The 16,644-nt window shown below is 40.7% G+C and overlaps 1 protein-coding gene across 4 annotated transcripts in view; it reads left to right on the top strand.

Moving 5' to 3' along the window:
* Positions 1-16,644, top strand: part of ADAT2 (adenosine deaminase tRNA specific 2) — an 85,607-nt gene that overhangs the window by 65,809 nt on the left and 3,154 nt on the right. The window lies entirely within an intron of this gene.

Raw genomic sequence — 16,644 nt, 5'->3', positions numbered from 1 at the left:
ATCCTCCAGACCTCAGCCTCAGCCTCACCTCCTCGGGGGCTGCCTTCCCCAGGCTCCTAAGCTAGGTTGGAGCTCCTCCTGTGATTTCCCGTGGCCCCTCCTAGGGCCCTTTTGCAGTGTTGATCACTTTATCTATTGATCACTTTATTGTGTAATTTTTCCCTTTACTCTCTGTATTCCTGCCAAGCTCTGGGAGCGTAGAAACTGCCTTCTTGTTCAAGCGTATCCCCTGAATTCAGCACAGTGCCGGGCACATGGTAGGCTCACAATGCATGTTATAGGTTGAACTTATGTCCTCCCCCAAATTCATATGTTGATGTTCTCACAATGTGACCTCCAGTACCTCAGAATGTGACCTTACTTGGAGATGGTATTGTTGCAGATGTAATTAGTTAAAATGATTGGAGTTAAAATATTGAAGAAGGGTGAGCCCCTAATCCAATCTGACTGGTGTCCTTAAAAAAAAAAAAACATGTGAAGGGAAAGACACGCATAGAGGGAAAACAATGTGAAGATAATCCAGGGAGAAGACATTCATCTACAAGCCAAGGAAGGCGGCCTGGAGCAGATCCCTCCCTCACAGCCCTTGGAAGGAACTACTCCTGCCGAAACCTTGATCTCCGGCTTCTAGGCTTCAGAACTGTGAGACAATAAATGCCTTACCGAAGCCACGCAGCGTGCGGTATTTTGTTATGGCAACCCTAGAAAACGAAGGCAACATATTTCTTCACAGACTGGGTTTCCAGCTCCTTTAAATGTGCTCCTACAAGCAAAGACTTCGCGTGTGCACAAATATCCCCTAAACAACTCCGTGTTCCACAAATAGATGGATCCACAAGAATGGCAGGCCCAGGTGGCTGTTAGTCATCACAGCACACAGCCAATTTCAGCGTCGAACGACCCCCTCTCCCTGGGTATTCCAAGATCTTCACCCGAGTGGGCAGGGGAGGTGCCCCACTTGGCAAACTCCCACAGTGGGGGGCATGGGAGCTGACGGGCAGGCAGGTGCTTGTTTTCCTTTCCAGCCAGGAGAAGCAGCTGAGAAGGAACCAGGCAGAGCAAAGCACAGGGAAGCAGAGAAATAAGAGTAGGCGTGTGGAGCCAGAGCTGTGCTCATTCTGGACTCCAGAACCATGCCACTGTCAGGGCAAAGCTGTGCATAAGCCAAAATGTCAGGGAGGAATTTTCCCCCTTTATAAAGAAAGTTCTCCTTCTCCATTTGATTGCAGCCTCTAATAAGCAATTCTTTCAAATTTCTTCTGACTTGAGAAGTTCAGAGTATGTTGAGCTAAAGAAACACCAGGATCGTAATTACGGTTATTATAGGGAGTTGTTGTATGCCCATCACCACAGCATCTGGCTGTAATCACATGCTTAATGGAATGCAAGATGATCCGTTGCTCATAATGGGCACTTTCTGAGCCAGGCAGCCACCAAGCGCCCACCCTCCCACTTGGAGGCCCAACAGAACAGATGTTTGTGGAAAGAGAGGATGCTTGTGCCTGTCTGGAGGGCCAGCGACCTCGGCAGTGCTCAGGGAGAGTCATTCCATAACAAGGTCTTGGAACTCATACGGTTCTGACCAGTCAGCAAGGGCAAGAAGCAGGCTCTTCCCTTACTCTGGGTAGCAAGAAGGGGTTGGGGGGGATTGTGATGCTCACCTCTGATCACAATGAGTCTCACAGATGGTGAAGTGTGAGTATGGGATGTAGACCCATAGTTGCTCCTGGTAACCCTGAGCTCCTGTCCCCATTCTTTAGCAACTGGGATGCCCCAACACACTGAAAAGGCAGAATGACAATCCCTCTAGTCAAACAATTCCTGAGGTATAATTGTCTTAGTCTGCCCTGGCTGCCATAAAAAAACAACAACAGCACTTATTTCTCAGGGTTCTAGAGGTTGGGAAGTCTGAGATCAAGGTGCTGGCAGATTCATTTCTTGATAAGTGCTCTCTTCCCTGTCTTGCAAATGGCCACCTTTGCCTTCTCGCTATATCATCACATGGAGGAGAGAGGAGGCTCTGGTGAGTCTTCTTATAAGGGCACTAATCCCATCATTGGGGCTCCACCCTCATGACTTCATCTAAACCTCATTACCTTCCCAATGCCCCACCTCCTCATCTCCTAATGCCATCACATTAGGGGTTAGGGATTCAACATATGAATTTTGGGGGGGACAAATGTTCTGTCTGTGACAATAATTACACTTGCTCTCTCTTCTCCCTTTCTCTCTCTCTCTTGTTTGTGTGTGTGTGTGTGTGTGTGTGTGTGCCCCCATTTCTTCCTTCACACCTCAATTTTGAGAGCCAAGAAACCAAAAGTCATATGTCCCTGATCTGGCCTCAACCCTACAGATACGGCCCCTGACTGCTTTTAGTCTCACCCTGACCCCTTTTGGTCTCACCATGCCCCAGGCTACCAGATGCCTCATGCTGGCTTTACCAGGTTTGACTACAGTGGAGTATTAGCTCATGTCTATAGGAGTCCCTTTAGACCGGTGCTATTAGAAACCCCAAGGCCACTTGATTGTACTGTGCCACACATTCCAGGTCTATTTTATTAACTTCCCCAAACATAAAACCCTATGGTCATCTAGCCTCTCTGGTATCATCATGCTTGATCTCTATGCTGCTTCTTTTTAATTGTAGTTTTCTGTGGCTGTCTTGCCTCTGTGGTTCCAATGCAAATAAACTTTCCTGTATCCTTAACCAATTCCATATCCAAGAATCTTCTGCATGCCCTAACAGGCATCTCAAACTCAACACTGCCAACGATGAACTTCTAGTACCCTTTTGCCCACCCTATCCCTGTAAACAAATGTCTCTGCCATTGATTAGTTCAGTTGGTGATACCACCACCCATCCAGCTGACTATCCTTCTCCCTCACCCTACATCTTACCTAACAAATCCTACAGTGTTTACTCTCAAAATACTGCATATGTCAGACTAGAAGACACGAGCATTTAAAATAGAGCCCCCTGGATTTTCAACTGGGAGATGATCTTCTCTCAGACTCAGCCATTTTTGAGGGGGGCAAATTTAATTGACAGTCAAATGTCTATATTTAAATTATTAATTTAGCTACACGTGTATATTTAAAATAGCACTTAAGCTATAAATATATTAATTATAGAAATCAACATCCTCACTCATGTTTTCTGAAAGAGTTTTATTCAAACTCCTCACGTGCAATTTTGACACCAGGGTTTCTTTCCTCACTGGAGCGTAGAATTAAGATGGTTTTCTAGAGCAAATCATGGTCAATTCTGTGTTGTTTGAGACACAGCATTTTAGAATCCAAATGTGATCCTGTCTCTGGAAACAGTTCCTAAAGTCACAAGAACCCATCAAACAGCTGGGGTTTTTTCAACTGTGTATTGTAATCCTCACTATGTAATCACTTAATATATTCATTTAAAAGTAATCTTTCAAACACTTGTTTATAACACCACGCAACACTTGTATTGTGAGGTCATAATCCCAGGAAAAATTACTGCAGTTCGATTAATTGCCTTTGCCTTTTTTTTGACTGAATCAGTCAGGAGGCCTCTCTAACACCTCAAACCAGCACTGATTCAAGCCATTTCAGGCCAGTGTGCCTTCTCCAAACATAGGGCGACCATATGCCCTGTTAGCCAGGGGCAGTCCTGGTTTAGCATGTTGTCCCTGTGTAGTTATCAATAGGACCATCTCAAAAGTGTCCCAGTTTGATCATTAATCATATCATCCAGTACCGGTTTGTTGTTCCAACTAAGGTGATTGAAAGAACTCCCTAATAAGGATTTATAAAAATTCACATATAAAGTTTGTTTATCTTCTCCATAGGTTTATATGGGGATGGGGAAGCACTTTGTCTAATATTTGGGCATAAGCGGTGTTTCTTATCAACTCTCACAGGAGCTTCCCAGGTGGTTTCTCTGCTTCCAGCGAGTTCCCCCTCAGTCCAGCTTGTACTGTGCTGTCTCTCCCCTGCTTATGACCCTTCAATGGCTCCCCATTGACTACAGGATTATAGTCAAGCTCCTACCGTGGCTTACAGCACCCTCATTTTCTGGATTCCCTTTTGCTTCCTAAAACTCATTTCCTGCTTTTCCCTATGTGACAGACTGAATCATACCCTCCCAAATATGTTCACATCCTAATCCCTGGAACCTGTCCATATTATGTTATGAAAAGGGACTTTGCAGCTATGATTAAATTAAATCTTGAGATGGGGAGATTATCCTAAAATTACCTGGGTGGATCTGATCTACTTACAGTGGTCCTTATGAGAGGGAGGCAAGAAGGTCAACGAGGAAGTAAGGAAAAGGGAGGACAGGCAGAATCACAGGGAAGGGCGATATGATGACAGAAGCAGAGATTGGAGTCATTCACTTTGAAGATGGACAAAGAAGGAGCCAAAAGCCAAGGAATGCAGACTGACAGCAGACGATGAAAAAGGACAAGGGCAAGGGAGCAGGTTCTCTCCTAGAGCTTCCAGAAGGGATCAGCCCTGCCGACACCTAGACATTAGCCCTGTGAAACTGAATTTGGATTTCTGACCTCCAAAGCTGTAAAGAGAACAAATTTATGTTGTTTTAAGCCACTGTGTTTGTGGCAGTGGGTCACAGCAGCCATAGGAAACACTATATTCTACTTGGTGCTTTACATTCCAGCAACTTCTGTCTGTCTGATGCTCACCACCCACACCACGCTCTTTCCTGCCTCTGCTAGTTTGCTGCCATCCCTCCTGCCTGGAATACCCTCTCCCTCCCACCCATGTTTCTTTCTCACTCCAGCCCCCATTTGCTTGGTCAAATCGTGTTTACTCATATGACTCAGTGTGGGTGTTCCCATCACTGACCTCTGCACCTACATCCACCTAGGTGGGGTGAGCACTCTTCCTCTGGCTCCCATGATTCATTCACATTCCTCTAGCATTTATTTTTCCATAGTTCCCTAAAATTATATATCTGATTGTCATCTCCAACACTTCCAAGAAGGGAGCGTGTCATTTATTTTTCTATCTCCATATTCAGTAGGTGCTCAATAATTGTTTGTTGAATAATTTAAAAAAAGAATTTAAAGAACTTAATTAACAAATATTTCTTATAAGAAACATTGGGTTATCCTTTGCCCATTTCCAAGTGATTTGAGGAAGAGCCACCTATGTTCAATATTCTATTAGGTATCATCCTAGAAGAAATTGTGATTGCTGCCAATTGGAGAAATTCTAGGAATCAAAATGGAAGAGTTCCAGGTCTCTTTCATCCCTCAGAGAGGGCTTTCTGGAATCTTGGCCCAGGGACAGATGTTTAGTGGATCAGAGAAAGCTTTCCCCTCAGATGAACTTGTTCATCAAGGTCCAGAGGCCCAGGCTCTAAGCTCCATTGGGTAATGGGGGCCTCAGTTCAAATGGCTGTGTGCCAGAAATGTGTCCTCCCACACTTTAGCCCAGGGGGACTGTGCTTCTTTTTAAACAGGTCTTTCTGTCTCTACACCTTTGCTCACTCGTTTTCCTCCTCTTGGAATGCTCTTCTCTCTCCCTTTCCATGTTTCCATATTTCAACCTACTCGTTCATTGAAGTTCAGCTTCTAAAACGATCCCAACTCCTAGTTGGCCACTTCACAGTTCAGATGAGAGAATATAAATAATTCAGTCCAATCCATCGCTACCAAAAAAGCTGAAGATCAAGTTTCTCAAGACGGAGCCAACAACATCTTTCTCTACCAAGGAGAGCACATTTTCAGAGGAACGCAAGCATATCTTTCGAATGGTGGTGAAATCTGCCATATAGGCCTCTGAGCATCCTCTTGTGTATATTCTGTGGCCCATTATGGTAATTTCCTCTCCTCTTTACCTTCCTCGTAACTGGGTGATTATACTGCAGATCCCTGGGTACTATAATTTGCATTGCAATATGAGGCTTCATTTGATGCTTGCAAATTATGGGCCCAGGGCTGAAGCTCTGATGTGGGACTTGCTTCCCCATAAGTCAGAAGAAGTTACATGTACATGAGTGCATTGGAATAAAGAACCTTTTCTCATAATCACAATTTAATATTTAAAAATAAAATTTCAGTTACAGAAAAATAGTAGGATCAGGCCCACCATAAAAGGAACAGGAGAACTGAAATGAAGTGCTCTCATAAAAGTTTCATAAAATACAACCACACGCATATTACACACTTGGGAGAAATGCCATAAAATTTCTGCACATGAAGAGGCAATATTCCCTTGATCTCTTTTCCTGTTCAACAAGGATTTGTTCTGAATTCTGAAATCCCTACAGGTGAGTGTTCACAGGCATTGCAGCATTTCAGAGGAAAAAAGTTACAATCACTGAGTTGGGAAGATGGGAAAAGAGAAATGAGCTCCATCCAGGGAAATCACAGGGTATTGGTAGGACAATGATTTTCATATAGATGTGTTCTTCCTAATTCAGGTTTTTATAAGAATAAGTAGTTTCAGGAGAATTCAACAACAAGAAAACATGAAGAAAGAAAATACGGTGTGTTGAGGAAGTTTCCTCAAGGTGAGAAGACCTGAGTTCCAGTCTCATTTCACCCTCTAACCCTTTATACAAGACCTTAGTTTCTTCTTCTATTTGTCATGGAGGTTGAAGGAGGTTATTTTCAAGGTTCCTTCTACTGTAATATTTTAGTTCTTCTAGTGGAATATTCTAGTTCTGTCACCCAGTGCTCACTGGTGTGTGAGGACTAGTTTAGTGAGGGTCAAAGTCTATAGCCACTGAGGCAAAATCTTTACCTGGAGAATATTTTCCCAGCATTTATCTACATGAAGAACTTAGTGAGACACCAGATCTAGAACCTGGTAATTGGCCCCTGTCTGTTTTGTTGGTCTGAGAAAAATGCATCCTATTCTGCCCCAAAAATCTTCCGTGGAGAGTTAATTTCTCTGTAGAAGACGTGTGTGTGTGTGTGTGTGTGTGAGAGAGAGAGAGAGAGACAGAGAGAGAGACAGAGAGAGAGACAGAGAAGAGAGAGATAGATGGTTATGCTCTGAGAAGCACAATGTTAAAAGGATACATGCACCCCAATATTCACTGCAGCGCTGTTTACAATAGCCAAGGCACGGAGGCAACCTAAATGTCCATCAGCAGAGGAATGGATAAAGAGATGTGGTGTATACCCAGTGGAATAGTACTCAGTCATTGAAAAGAATGAAATAACGCCATTTGCAGCAACATGGATGGGCCTGGAGATTATCATAGTAAGTGAAGTAAGTCAAACAAAGAAAGACAAATATCATATGATATCGCTTATATGCGAAACCAAAAAAAAAATCATACAAATGAACTTATTTACAAAACAGAAACAGACTCACAGACTTAGAGAACGAATTTATGGTTACCAGTGGGAAGGGTGGAGGGGCAGGGATAGCTTGGGAGTTTAGGATTGACTTGTACTCACTGCTATATTTTAAATGGATAACCAACAAGGACCTACTGTATAGCACAGGGAACTCTGCTCAATATTCTGTAATAACCTAAATGGGAGAAGAATTTGAAAAACAGCACATATACATATACAAATATATGTATAACTGAATCACTTTGCTGTACACCTGAAACTAACACAACATTAATCAACTATATTCCAATATAAAATAAAATTTTTTAAAAACAGTGGAAAAAATATTTCATGGAATTCACAAAACCGTGGGTGGAGAAGTGAGGCAGTCCTGAGCCAGAGTCTGTGAGCAGAAAAATAGTAGCTTTAATTGTAAATAACACTCAAATTATACTCTCTTCTCTGCTTTAGCTATAGGTCTGTGTTTTAATGAAATTTATATGGAATAAAGCAATTTCAGGCTCTAAGAAATTCATTAAATGAAATTATTTATTTATTTAAAAATTATATATGATAAATCCTCCCATTTTCAATTGAGGTCTACTTATTTCAAAAATAGCCAACATAATAAGTTATGACACAAATTCCAAGGCAGCTGCCCTATAACAAAATGGCACAGAGGTTCTCTTGAATTTCATTATTATGAAATTTGACCCATTTGGAGTTCTACATAAAATAAACTGGTGGAAACAATCTACAATGACAATTCTGAACTGAAATCTTTTTCTAGTCATTTGACCTATTTGGAGGCAGCATGGTAGAAGGCAAAAAGTTCAAGTTTCAGAGTCAGGCAATTCTGGGCTCAAACCCTGGCATTGCCACTTCTTTGTGAACTTGGGTGAGCTCTGCCATCTGTCTCTACTTCAGGGTCCTCATCTATCAAATAGAGATAATATCTTAGGGAATGGCTGTGAAAATTAGAGATAATATATTTAAGTACACAGTGACTAGCATTTGATAGGAGCTCAGTAACAGTAGCTACTCTTATTCCATTTAATGGACCTGGCCTGTTATACCACTCCCAGCTACAGTGTGCACACAGGATGAGAAAGCACCAGTACATCCTGGAAGTGGACAGGAGAGCAGGCTTGCTACTCACTGAGGTAAAGGGTCCTGGAGGAAGCCCTGTTAATACAAACATAGGTGAAAACTACTCTCTGGCACTCACACCCTGATTTCCCATTGTCATGGTGACAGGGACACCTGGGCTCCCTCACTCCTCTTCTAGCCACACCGTCATTGTAAATGCCTCCGTCCCCCATAACTTTTTGAACCCTCATTGGAAAGTCTAATGAATGGCCCCTTTTGGGGGAAGTTCTTACCTGCATGAGATGGGAAGCTGGGCTGTGGGTGTCCAGGATCGCTTTAAGCAACACACAAAATTTACAGAGAACCCAGTCTGGAAGAAGTGCTAATAAAATATGCCATTGAAAAAGCCCTGGCAGCTAAAAAGAGGAGCTGTCACTCTCCAGCTCAGACACGCTCCAACAGCTTCACGTCATTAAAAAAATACAACACAACACAGCAGAAGAAACAAACAGAGGGAGAAATGAAAATGCCTCAGTAAAATCTACGCGGTCCAACAGGATCTAGCCCCTGTCATGATATTTCCTACCGTTCTCTCCTCACTCTGCTTTGGCTACACCGGTTCTGCTTCAGGCTTCACACGCTGTAATTCTGGATCTTTGCATGGCTCACTCCCTCGCTACCTTCAGGCATCTGTTCAAGGAGGCCTTCCTGGGCAGCTCTGGGTAATAGAGTCCCCATCCTCCCACCCCCTTCCTGCTTCTCTGTCTCTAACTTCTTTCCATTCCCCCGTCGCTACCTCCTGTTCTGCTGCTGCTTCTTCTTTGCACTTACCACTACTGGAAATTTATTTATTTACTTTTTCTTATTTTCTCTTGTCTTTCCTACCCACTAGAATTTAAATGTCATGAGAGTGAGGGATTTGTGTGTCTTGTTTGTCGCTGCATCTCAAGTGCTTACAACCGTGCCTGGCATGTAGCAGGTACTCAATCAATATTTGCTACACGAGTGAATAAATAAACAGAGGAGCAAGAGAAGCAAGAGACTGGATTTTCTCTCATACCAGGTCATGACTTTCCAACTCTAGGAGGCTGCAAATATTTTCCAAGTGCAATTAGAATTGGAGTTCTAGTGAATTTCCATTTTCAGTCTACGCAAGGACATTACTACTTAAACCAGTGCGTTTTTAGAAGTGATACAGTATTACATTCAGTAGTAGTATGTTTTCTTCTAATTCAGGTTACTCTAGTTTTAAAGCAAGTGTATCTTCAGGTTGGTGGTAAAATCACCACCATTACGTTAACTTCTCTTTACCTTTTTCATAACGGGTGAATCTTAAAACTGCAGAGGAACTTGGGTTGTCTACCACAATAAAACCAGCAGCGCTGTTAATAAGGGATATTTAAGCCCAAGACTGTAAGCTCAAGGAGGTCAGGAACCTTGTCTGTTTTTCTAAGTGTTTTATACACAGCACATAGCACCGTGCTTGGCACATAATTTGTTGAGAAACTTAACATATGTGATTAAGTAAATAGACGTAACTCTTATTTTTCTTGGTTACTCTAGCATTGTAGACAGCTAATGAGACTATTGTTTCCTTAACCTTTGCATCTAAGTACCCACCTAGTAAAGTTATTAAGGCATTGATTCCTCATTATCTTCTCTCCTTCCCCTGATGGAATGGGTTCTCAGTCTCCCTGGTAGTCATTAAATTTTTCCTGCAGTCTTGGTGCTTGGTGGCTTTGTTCAGTGGATGTTGCTTCTACAACTACCTCTGTTTGTGTCTTTGTCCCCATCTGCTGCTACTTCGTGTTTGATGTTTCACTCTAATCTCCACAAGGACCTCTGAAGATGGGGGATGGTTATGTCTCAACTCATGGACTAAGCTTTCTCAGCCCAACCTTGGATGACACTGCTTCTCAGTAACCTGAGATCTTTGTCTGGTATCTTATATGTAGTCTGAACCTTCAATGTGACAGCACTCCTTTGAGGACTCAGAGTAACTTACCCAAGACTATACCAGAAGATGAATGAAGGCACCACATGACTCATCCTGACTACACTGAGTATCCCCCAAAACTCACGTCATTTGATTCTCTCCCACCTTAGGGTGATTTCACTATTCCCCCACCTGGGACATCCTTATCTTACCCATAGGTGTTGGGCAAACTTATTCTCCCATCCTGGTCTTAAAAGTCTCTTTAACATCTGTTCTTAATTCCCTAAAGGCAGTCATGTAAATAAAACCACTATAGTTCTGGAGTTAGAGGCAGGTGCAGATTAATCCCTACTTAGATTTTTGTTATGAACTCTGCTTCGTTGACCAATATCCAAATAGGAAAAAGTCAAAATGGGGAACTTTATTACAATTCTAATAATTCTTTTCCAAACCTAACTCAATATTTACTTATTTAAAAATACTTTCAGGTTCTCCTCTCCTTAAAGGAGTAACAAGCCAAAGTAAATTTAGCTTTATAGTTATTTGTTTTATATATCATCAAAACTCTGAAATTCAATGAGGTACCTTGATCTTTCCTTTATCTAATGTTTTCACTATTTAGAATAAGAGTTCAATGACTTCCTGAATGATATTCCACAGTAATCATATTCCTGAACTCACCTGCCTCTCTGAGGGTAGGTATTGCCATCACCGCTTCAAAAAGTCAATCTCAGCTAAGGACATCTCTCTATCTACCAGCAGACACCCATTCATCAGCGGAAGACCCAAGTTTTTTATAGAAAATGGGCTTTTAACTCATCTTTTTATTATGTAGGACCAAATAGAAAATTTTATTATTAACATATAAGCTAAATTTTTTTCCACCCCAGGATAAACAATGGACTTCATGGGAAAAAATAGAGCATATGGGCCCTAAAATGTTTTAATAGGAAAATGTTTGCTTATTTAGTACCTACTATGTGCCAGAGAGTGTAAGTATTGTTGATTTGAAGACCATTAGCTATGTTCTATGCCCTTAAGGAGTGCAGAGTCTAGTAAAATAGACAGAATTAGTTATGTTAGGGTTAAAGGAATAATTTCCTATTGAATATAATCGATTTATTTCGGACCTCTAATGGGACTGGGAGGATGGAAGGGCCTCCTTGCTTGCTCTGGTCTGTGGGAGGAATGAGACATCCTTGAGGGAGATGGATCAGACACTGAGAATCAAGAGAGGACATTTCCCTACCCATGCTTCCTCCCTCCCTCCCTCCCTTCCTCCCTCCCTTGCTTCTTTCCTTCCTTCCTCACAAAAGCCCTCCTCTGCCCTCTGCCAACTCCTTCTTCCCATCTCCCCACCAATGTCTATTCTTCATTTCCTTTCTCAAGCCAGTGGTTTAAGGGAGGGAAGACTCTTCTTTGGATCTTTTGTCCCCAAATGAAAAAAATAATGCCCAAGTCTCTCAGCTGCTTTAAGGTATTTGGTTTCAAAAACATTTTTACAACAGCCCTTCCAAGGACCACTCACCTGTCTGCCAAAGGTAAGTAATGCTCTGGAGTCAAGATCCCCTTCTTTGTCACAGGAGGGGAGGAGATTGTTTTTCACACACTTGGAGGGCTGCCAGTACGTTTGTTGAGTTTATTGCAAGCCTGTTTTAGGGTGTTGTTGGCTCATTAAACTCAGTTTCTTAATGTACAAGAAACTTGATAAGATCTGATAAGACCATCTGGACTATACTAGGGGCAGTGCTAGCTATTTATACCTCCAAATTACCTACACTTTGAAATAAAATGGCCAGTTTCACTCTAATTAAGTCATATCTCCACCAGGAAATAGGCAAAAAAATTTCTTAGTAGTTTCCTGATCTCCTTTTGCACTGTTTGACTTGAAACATGGTAGTCTCAGATTTTTATATCATATATTTATACAAAGTAACTTAAGATTATAACTGATATTTATGTTAATAAAATCAACTATTGATATATACTGATTTCCTGGTTTGAGCCATTAGTACATTCTAAATACATTATTGTCATTTTATACACATCATTTTCATTTCAAACTACAACCATGCAAGACAGGCAGTATTATTATTATTTATCAAATGAGAAAAACTGAGCATCAGAAAAGTTAAGTATCTTTTCCAAAGCCATACAGCTAGTAAGTGGCAAAGCCAAGATTTAAGCATAGATGTGTATATTAACACTATCATATGTATATATTTACGTTTGTCAGTAAATTATATGATAAATCATCCTCATGTTTATTTTTTCAAGACTGGTTGTAATTAAAATACAATTTTTTCCTTTTCCATTTAAAAAGCTGGTTTTGGGGAGAGGAGAAGACAATTGCTAACAGATGTCAACAAACTTTTAGAACTGAGAAAGGAGTTTTTATTTGTCATAAAATGTGAACACTGAATATCTATTTAATTAATGACAATGTAATAAAACTAGATTAGGATGCTAGGAGATAGACAATGTCTGGAAGATTAGGGGCTGTAAGTGTAAGAGGCCTAATTCCTCATTGCCCAGAGTAGACAGTCAATAGAAAAAAAAAAATGTGAATATCAAGAAAAAAAGTTTGAACCTGTGTTAGAAACATGGAGATAAATATCTATCAGAAGACACAGGCAGAAGAGTCAAAAGCAGTCACTCATGTAGTAGGAGTTGAGAATGAGGAGGACTGGAGTCTGATAGTATACTTAACTTTTAAAATTAAAGATGAGGGCTTCCCTTGTGGTGCAGTGGTTGAGAGTCCGCCTGCCGATGCAGGGGACGTGGGTTCGTGCCCTGGTCCGGGAGGATCCCACATGCCGCGGAGCGGCTGAGCCCGTGAGCCATGGCCGCTGAGCCTGCGCGTCCGGAGCCTGTGCTCCGCAGCGGGAGAGGTCACAACAGTGAGAGGCCCGCGTACTGCAAAAAAAAAAAAAAAAAAAATTAAAGATGAGTATTATCCTGATGCAAAATAAAATAAAACAAATGCATGCACATTGTAGATGACTTAGAAAATATAGATGAATACAGGAAGAACAAAGATCATCTCTGAATAATTTCTCCACCCACACTTAGCCATTAATATCTTATTGTGTTGTCCTTCAATAAAATTTTTTTTTTTTTTTTTGGCAGTACACGGGCCTCTCACTGTTGTGGCCTCTCCCGTTGTGGAGCACAGGCTCTGGACGCACAGGCTCAGCAGCCATGGCCCACGGGCCCAGCCGCTCCGCGGCATGCGGGATCCCCCCAGACCGGGGCACGAACCCGCGTCCCCTGCATCGGCAGGTGGACTCTCAACCACTGCGCCACCAGGGAAGCCCCTTTCAATAAATATTTTTTGTTACAAACTAAATATATTTAAATATGTTCACACACATATTAAGAAGAATTGTGCATTTTAAGTACTTAATATAAGAGGTATTTTCTTATGTGATTAAAATTTTTTGCATAATATTCAGTGTTTTGAACATTATGTAATTAGCCATTTTACTGCTGTTGAACATTTAACTTTTAAAATGTATTACTTCATTTAGTCATTACAACAGCATTTTGAGTTACTTCTTATTATAATCCTCTCTTTTTTTAAAAAAAAAAAAAGGACCTTGAAAAGGTTACATAACGTTATGTTGAAGTCCTAACCCTCAGTACCTCACAATGTGACTGTATTTGGAGATCAGGCCTTTAATGAGATAATTAAATGAAGATGAAGTCATTAGGGTAGGTTCTAGTCCAATATGACTGGTGTCCTTATAAAAGGAAATTAGGACACAAACAGGTGCAGAGAGAAAACCATGTGAAGACACAGGGAGAAGAATAATGGTCATCTACAAGGCCTCGAAAGAAACCAACTCTGATAACACTTTGATCTTGGACTTCTAGCCTCCAGAGGTGTGAGAAAATAAATTTCTGTTGGTTTAGCTAGCACCACCAGTCTGTGGTGCTTTATTTTGGTAGCCCTAGCAAACTAACACATGTACCTATGGTCATGTCACCAGAGAAGGCTAAGTCTGGGTTCAAAATACAGGTGTTTTGAATCCAGATTTCAGATCCCAAGCTCTTTTCCTCATACTCTGTACATGCGCGCACACACAACACACCTACATATAGACACACGTGCATTCGTCTTCCCTGGAAGTCACATTTCTATCTCACCGCACACAAATTGATGCTGCCATCTTCTCCCTTTGCTTTTATTTCCATTCTCCTTTATATGTCTTCTTAAATGTTTCCACTTTCTCCTTCTACTTCTTTTCTTTCTGCTATTCTCTCCATGGAAATTCTCAGGCAGCTTCTTTTCACCATAAACATCTGTTTTGGAATAGCCACAGATCTTTTTATATCCTGACTTGTAGGTCTGTAACCATCTTACGTTCTGTTTCCTCAATTTATTCTTCAAGGCACATCTTGTTAAGAACATGATGTCACCCAGGGCTCTCAGGTATGAACTGGGATTGATAGAGCAACGAACTCCACAGCGTGATATAATTTGTGATATGAATTGAGATTTGATGTGATCAAAGAAAAACAAAGAATACAGTCGTTGGCTTGTGATATTTTTGATTTGCAACTACCATAGTTTAACCTAGTTTCTCCTTGTCATACTCTCAGGGCTTTATTTCCTCTCCCGTCCAAAATCCCACCTTCTTCTTCAGGATCCTATGATCAACAAAAATAAGCAACACTCTTTGTTTGGAGCAATTCTTGCCTTTATTTGAGCAGGTGCTAAATAATTATAGACACAGTTAGCATTTAAAGGGTGTGTTTCTTTTCAAGTCCTTAAAGCACATGTTCACATTGATGTTTCCAATGTAAAAACAAATTTCAAAGAGAAGAAACAAAGAGAACAATAAAATTTGAAAATCTCAAATCTTGACTAGTCCTGGTAAATAGAAATGGGACAGGTGGTTTCACTCTCCTGAAATCAATATTTTATTCTCAAGAGAATGGAAGTCATTCTGGCTTAGAACCCCTCTAGAAATGATGAGGGTTTTGAGCACTTCTTTTTTTACAGTGCAGATATGAGTTGTGTATATTTTCTGGGGAGTCACACAATTGGCAAGGCGTGCTGACATCCAGAGATTAGTTGTCGTGTCATGCATCTATTTTCCAGGCTCACAGATTTAAAATATCTTGACAATGACAGTGAGAGTTGATGATGTGAGTTGCTAGACATTGAAGTGTTTTTGGAGTTACTGTTTTTATGTCTTAGAATCTACTTTCTTGAAAGTCTTCAAAAATTTGATAGCATCTCATATTTCCCCACTTCTGCCTAAAGGCAGAGAGATGGATGTAAGTGGCCTCTCAAGACTCCTTGAGCCCTAATAGTCTACGTTTGCCACTTGTCCTGCAGGCCACCAGATGGTGTTAACCATTAACCACAGGAAGTTCTATGGCCCCTTGAAAATAGTAATTAATGAGAGGCATAGCTAAAGTTGTTAGGGGATCCGTTCACCTTTTTTTCCTCAGTTGCCTTAAATGTGTCAGAATCAAGTTGAAGTATGTCTATAATATCCACAGAATGGATCCACAAAAGCTCTAATTAAAGAGGATATCATTGTTCTCTCATCTCTTCAGTTGTACAATTTCTAGTGAAGGTAAGTCTGTGAAGAATCATTGATGTGATCTAAAGAGCTGTGATTGCAAGAACTTAAACCTCTTTAATCTCAAATTTGAGTAAAAAAACACCACCAAGTTAGGAGAGTGCAATTCTCCTTCTTTTAGCTGTGTAGATGAAACGTAATCCATTAGAGTTTTCCTTAGAACCCACCTGGATGCCCAGGAAGAGTAATATGGAACGTCCAAAATGTGCATGGGTATATAAAATAATGAGCATGCTTTGATGCATTTCAGTTAAGTTAAATTTTTTCACTCCATGTATGTGAAAGTAAGTTTTGACCTCGAAAATATTTCTGGATTGTATTAGGACTGCTTTTTCTTTTTTTTTCTGATAAAGCTCTATCTTTTAAAAAATTGCAATTGTATAAAGATGCAGAGAATTGAAACTTGCATTGCAGGAAAATCTGAAGTTTCCTCCTTCTCTAAAGACATGGGAATAATAAAAATAGGCCCTGGAATCATTTCATTTAACTTCTGTTCATTCAGACATTCGATTGTGGTTGTGTTTACTTTGTTAGCGAATTATTTATGTTATCCTAATTTTATTTTCGCCTTTAGATTCCAAGTATTATATGAACAATTAAAAGCTTAAGGAAGTACTATTTATGAAATTTAAAGCAAACATCTCTCTTCTAACATTTTTTAAATAAAGCACAACATTGTAATATTTTATTCTCCCGTTGCTCTATTTGCTGTCATTTTTATCCATGCGAT

Source organism: Monodon monoceros, unplaced genomic scaffold (assembly GCF_005190385.1).
Source record: "Monodon monoceros isolate NGI ecotype Baffin Bay Population unplaced genomic scaffold, NGI_Narwhal_1 Super_Scaffold_15, whole genome shotgun sequence".
NCBI classification, from domain to species: Eukaryota; Metazoa; Chordata; class Mammalia; order Artiodactyla; family Monodontidae; genus Monodon; species Monodon monoceros.
The sequence above is the reverse complement of the archived record's forward strand: the minus strand, read 5'-3'. Positions and strand labels throughout refer to the sequence as shown.